The sequence below is a fragment of the Triticum dicoccoides genome, chromosome 6B, assembly GCF_002162155.2.
Source record: "Triticum dicoccoides isolate Atlit2015 ecotype Zavitan chromosome 6B, WEW_v2.0, whole genome shotgun sequence".
In the NCBI taxonomy this organism is placed as follows: domain Eukaryota; kingdom Viridiplantae; phylum Streptophyta; class Magnoliopsida; order Poales; family Poaceae; genus Triticum; species Triticum dicoccoides.
The window spans coordinates 485,981,875-485,987,564 of record NC_041391.1 but is presented as its reverse complement, the minus strand read 5'-3'; positions in this window follow the sequence as shown (position 1 = coordinate 485,987,564).

Below are 5,690 nucleotides of genomic sequence, written 5' to 3'. Positions count from 1 at the left end.
CACAGATTCGGGAATAGTGGATCTCAGTCCACAGCCACACCACCGCTCGGTGCAGTCCAAGTGCAGCTAGCTAGGCACACACCATGAGAAGATGTGCGGTCAGGACTGTGCCGCGTGCGGGAGGGTCTGACCGAACGTCAGCGCAATAGCGTCAGTTTTTTTTTATTTTGCAATATATAGAGCATGCGGAAAAAAGGTAAGATAATCTAGAGCACAAAAGAACGAGAACAATCGTATGGAATATTGATGGTTACATTTATTCTCATGTAAGTTAGCTTTGAGAAAATTTGACATATTGTAGCAGTCGAGGTTTGTGAAGTCTTAACCACTGCCCAAGATATTTGTTTTACCATTTTGTGATCAAGTTGGAAATATTTAAAATATACTACATTCTTCCGTGGCCTTTTACCATCACATCTACATTTCAATTGACAGGAACTTCTGTAGTTGCATATGATTTTGTGTATATAGCGTAAAGTTTCAAAACAAACTGCAGTTGTATACGATTTTGTGTATATCGCGTAAAGTTTCACAACGAAATTCATGAAAACTAGCACAGAGTTTTAGAACAAAATTCATCTAACAACTCAAAAACTATCAGCGAAACCTAGCTGAAGGATCAACATCTCTGGTCTAAGAAGAGAACAAGAGCCTCTCTGGTCTAAGAAGAGAACAAGAGCTTCGCAATTCTGCGTAGTGAAGCACAGCTGAAGGATCAACATCTCTGGCCTAAGAAGAGAACAAGAGCTTCGCAATTCTGCGTCCAGACATCACATATGCATATACCAACTGGATGTACCTTCTCCTTGCATGAACTACTTTGCCATGAATCGGGTCTTGGGACAACTTACCAAATAATACAAAAATACAAAATAGCTAATTAATCCATGTGGCGCGGCGTGCCGCCGCGCACTACCCGCTAGTATTTCTTTATGGAGGGAGTACACATTAACTTGTACTCCCTCTGTTCTATATCAATGTGGCGCAGCTTCTGTACGCATGTGATACGTCTTTAATGTATTTATAATTTTTGATTGTTTCATATTATTATAGTATCAATCTTGGATGTTTATATGCATTTACAAGCCGAAAATTGGCTTTGGCTCATAGGTGTATATGCATCCATTGTCTAAATACACATTTTGAAAAGCTGAAAATTACGAGGAAAAACCCCGCATGTAAATCCAGAGATTATATGTGTGCACAAAGTTTTGGTGAAAAAGGACATTTTTGTGTATGTTTTTTATTGCTTCAGTCATATTCTTAGCTAACTATTCACGTTTCCATGTGACTCTAAATGTGGAGTGATGTTTAATATATGTTCGATAAATCTTAGGATACACGTTGCCAAAAAAAAGTCTTAGGGTTCATTTTTCGAACCTCAAGGAAATGAAACGCATATACACCAGCGTTAACATCCTGATAGAAAATTTAAAAGAGAAACAAACACAAGCTAGAAAGAACTATTTTAGCACATTAACACTGGCTGGGAAATGGAACGCCGAAAATTGCAGTAATTTTTGTAAGCGGTAGTTAGACTTGGCACAGTTGTATGTGACTTGGCAATAATTAAAAGAAAAATGAAAAGGAGGATACACCCCAGCCTCTGCATCTGGGTGATGCTACAACCACTTTATTAATTATTCATGAAGACCTTACAAAGTAATACATCAGTAAGCCTGAAGCTACCATCTTGGCAACACCTGTCGCTACTCTTATGCCCTTGATGAAGGGGTGCCGAATATCCGCGTCAAATACCAAACAGTTATTGCATCAAAGCATAACATCTAAAGCCGGATGCCCCAGCCCAGCCAATACTAGGACTGTGTCACACATCGGTCTGACGCACTCTCAGAAGCCGCCGCCACCATCTTCCACTGGTCCATCTCCAGAGTAGGTACTGACGCACCAACCTTGTTAGGCCTGCCATCGACGCCACCATGGGTCCAGACAGCACCATCATCCTGCATGTATCCATCCGCTCGCGCCCGTCGCCAAAACTCCGCAGTGCCATGCCGCCGGGATCCGCAATCGGCCTTGCGGTAGATGGAATACCGCTCCTTCTCTAGTCCCCTCCAGCCAACACTTGCTCCAAACGATGCCCCTAGGAGGGCGAGCGGCACCAAAGGCGTCATCATCGTACGATCCGAGAGACCCAGATCTAGGGTTTCCCCTGAAGCACCCCAAGCCTGATGACGCAAACTGCAACGATGATGCCTCAAAAAGGAAACGACATCGGAGACGCCGCCATCGTCTGCCATGACCGAAGTCGGCGCAATTTTCATTGGCAATTATGCCACCAATCCATACGCCGTCGGCGTCGCTGGTCCCTTCGACCTGAGCAAACTCCAAAGACGACGCCCTCAAGAGGGACTACGATACAAAAGCTGAAAGAACATGTGGTGCCTTCATGTTTGGTTTTGGTAATTGATGATGATTTCTATGGACTAATGGTTGTCTTGAGTTATATTTGAAGGATTTGTCCATAGGCTTTTCTTGAAGTCCATGTGTTGGTTTCAAGGAGTTTATGAGATGACCAAGGTGCTATTTAAGGAATTATCCAAAGAGTGGTCATATAGAAGACATGATACAAGGTTGATCAAGACTAAGTCAAAGAGTGAATCAAGTTGATCAACACACAGAGCACACAATATGTACCGAGAGGGATCAAGTGATCCCATGATATGATAAGCATTGTCCATTACGCTTTGTGTACTAACCCATGGTTTACGTAAGAGTTCTAGGTTAGGTATGTTTCGATGGGTTTGCGTCAAGATAAAGATCTCATACAACCCATGGAGGATGACATCAAGTGGTGATCTTCATCAAGATGGCGGTGTGCAAGTTCAAGTGGAGCATCACAAAGAGATCATCCTTGAAGCTTGCCATCCATTGTGGTGTCAATGGACTTGTGAATATGTGCCGAAGAGTGGTTCACCCATAGTGTAGTATGGGCAGCAATCAACTAGTCTTCCTTGAGCCAACGCAGTCAAGAAAGGTGGTCTAACTTGAGGGAGTCAAGATCGTCATCATCTAGCTCAACTGGACTATGTGCAAAGCAAAGGTTTGCCCTTGATAGGTTTATGTTTTACTGGTCCCATGGTGGTACTTGAGAGGCGAGGTTATAGGATCAGTTGTTGTACTATCAAGGGGGGCTCTCGATGAGCAGCTTGATCGTATCGTTCGTAGAGAGCTCAAACCATTGCATCCTTGCATCATCTTTCTTGGTTCTTTTTTGGTATTTCTCTTGGTGAGTTGTAGAGCTTATGGTCATCTTCATGACAAGCTCGAGTTCATCGAAAACGGAGTTCACATGCATCTTCTATGATGTTTTCGATGTTGGAGGTTATGCCGGTTCTTCTCGGTTGGAGGTTTCACTCCTCTATATCTTAGGTATACCTCCCCTGCCTCTTCTTCTCCTATAACCAGTCGTTATTTGGATGCTACTCGTTGTCATCTATCCAACAAGCTTGAGTTTGCTCATTTCGGAGCTCATTTGCAGAAGTTCTGGCAGTTCCGACTTTATTGCATCCTCTATTTCCTCTGTTGTGTTCCTTAAAGCCTCAAGCGGTAGTACTGCCTGATGTCTACTACACAACCTTCTTCTTGTAGACATTGTTGGGCCTCCAAGTGCAGAGGTTTGTAGGACAGTAGCAAAGTTCCCTCAAGTGGATGACCTAAGGTTTATCAATCCGTGGGAGGCGTAGGATAAAGATGATCTCTCTCAAACAACCCTGCAACCAAATAACAAAGAGTCTCTTGTGTCCCCAACACACCCAATACAATGGCAAATTGTATAGGTGCACTAGTTCGGCGAAGAGATGGTGATACAAGTGCAATATGGATGGTAGATATAGGTTTTTTGTAATATGAAAATATAAAAACAGCAAGGTAACTAATGACAAAAATGAGCACAAACGGTATTGCAATGCTAGGAAACAAGGCATAGGGTTCATACTTTCACTAGTGCAAATTCTCTCAACAATAATAACATAACTCGATCATATAACTATCCCTCAACAAAAGTCACTCCAAAGCCACTAATAGCGGAGAACAAACGAAGAGATTATGGTAGGGTACAAAACCACCTCAAAGTTATCCTTTCTGTTCTATCTATTCAAGAGTCCGTAGTAAAATAACATGAAGCTATTCTTTTCGTTCAATCTATCATAGAGTTCATACTAGAATAACACCTTAAGACACAAATCAGCCAAAACCCTAATGTCACCTAGATACTCCATTGTCACCTCAAGTATCCGTGGGCATGATTATATGATATGCATCACACAATCTCGGATTCATCTATCCAACCAACACAAAGTACTTCAAAGAGTGCCCCAAAGTTTCTACCGGAGAGTCAAGACGAAAACGTGTGCCAACCCCTATGCATAGGTTCATGGGCGGAACCCGCAAGTTGATCACCAAAACATACATCAAGTGGATCACGTGATATCCCATTGTCACCACAGATAAGCACGGCAAGACATACATCAGGTGTTCTCAAATCCTTAAAGACTCAATCCGACAAGATAACTTCAAAGGGAAAACTCAATTCATCACAAGAGAGTAGAGGGGGAGAAACATCATAAGATCCAACTATAATAGCAAAGCTCGCGATACATCAAGATCGTATCACCTCAAGAACACGAGAGAGAGAGAGAGAGAGATCAAACACATAGCTACTGGTACATACCCTCAGCCCTGAGGATGAACTACTCCCTTGTCGTCATGGAGAGCGTCGGGATGATAAAGATGGCCACTGGTGAGGGATCCCCCCTCCGGCAGGGTGCCGGAACGGGCTCCCGAGAGGTTTTTGGTGGCTACAGAGGCTTGCGGCGGCGGAACTCCCGATCTATCTTGTTCCTCGAAGGTTTTAGGGTATATGGACTTATATAAGCGAAAGAAGTTGGTCGGGGGAGCCTCGAGGGGCCCACGAGGGTGGAGGGCATGCCCCCCTATCTCGTGGCCTCCTCGACGCTTCCCTGGCTTGCACTCCAAGTTCCCGGGATTGCTTCTGTTCCAAAAATAACTTTTCCGAAGGTTTCATTCCGTTTGGACTCCATTTGATATTCCTTTTCTTCGAAACACTGAAATAGGCAAGAAAACAACAATATGGGCTGGGCCTCCGGTTAGTAGGTCAGTCCCAAAAATGATATAAAGGTGTATAATAAAGCCCATAAACATCCAAAACGGGTAATATAATAGCATGGAACAATCAAAAATTATAGATACGTTGGAGACGTATCACTGCCCTCTCGAGCGGTAGTACCTCTTGTAAGCGGCAGTACCGCGGCCCCGTGCCGCGTGTAGTACCACTGCCCCTGGGGATGCAATTTTTCGTGTCGGATTTCACAGTTGTAGAGAGGTAGTAGTGAGCGTTAGTACCTCTTATAAGCGGTACTACCTCTCTGGGCGGTACTACCTCTCCCCCGAGCAGTACTACCTCTCTAGCAGAACTACAGCTTGTGTTTTTTTTTGTCTCGGGATGTTCTGATCATGCTAAGCAGTAGTACCGCTCCTCCGAGCGGTAGTGCCGCTTGTGCACGACCTGAGTGCATAACGGTTGATTCGGGGGGTGCCTATAAAAGGGGGTCTTCTTCCCCAATGAACCTTATCTTTTGAGCTCGCATCCCCCCCCCATTGTTGACCTTCTTCAAGCTTGCTATCTCTCAACCCCTTCATGGATTCTT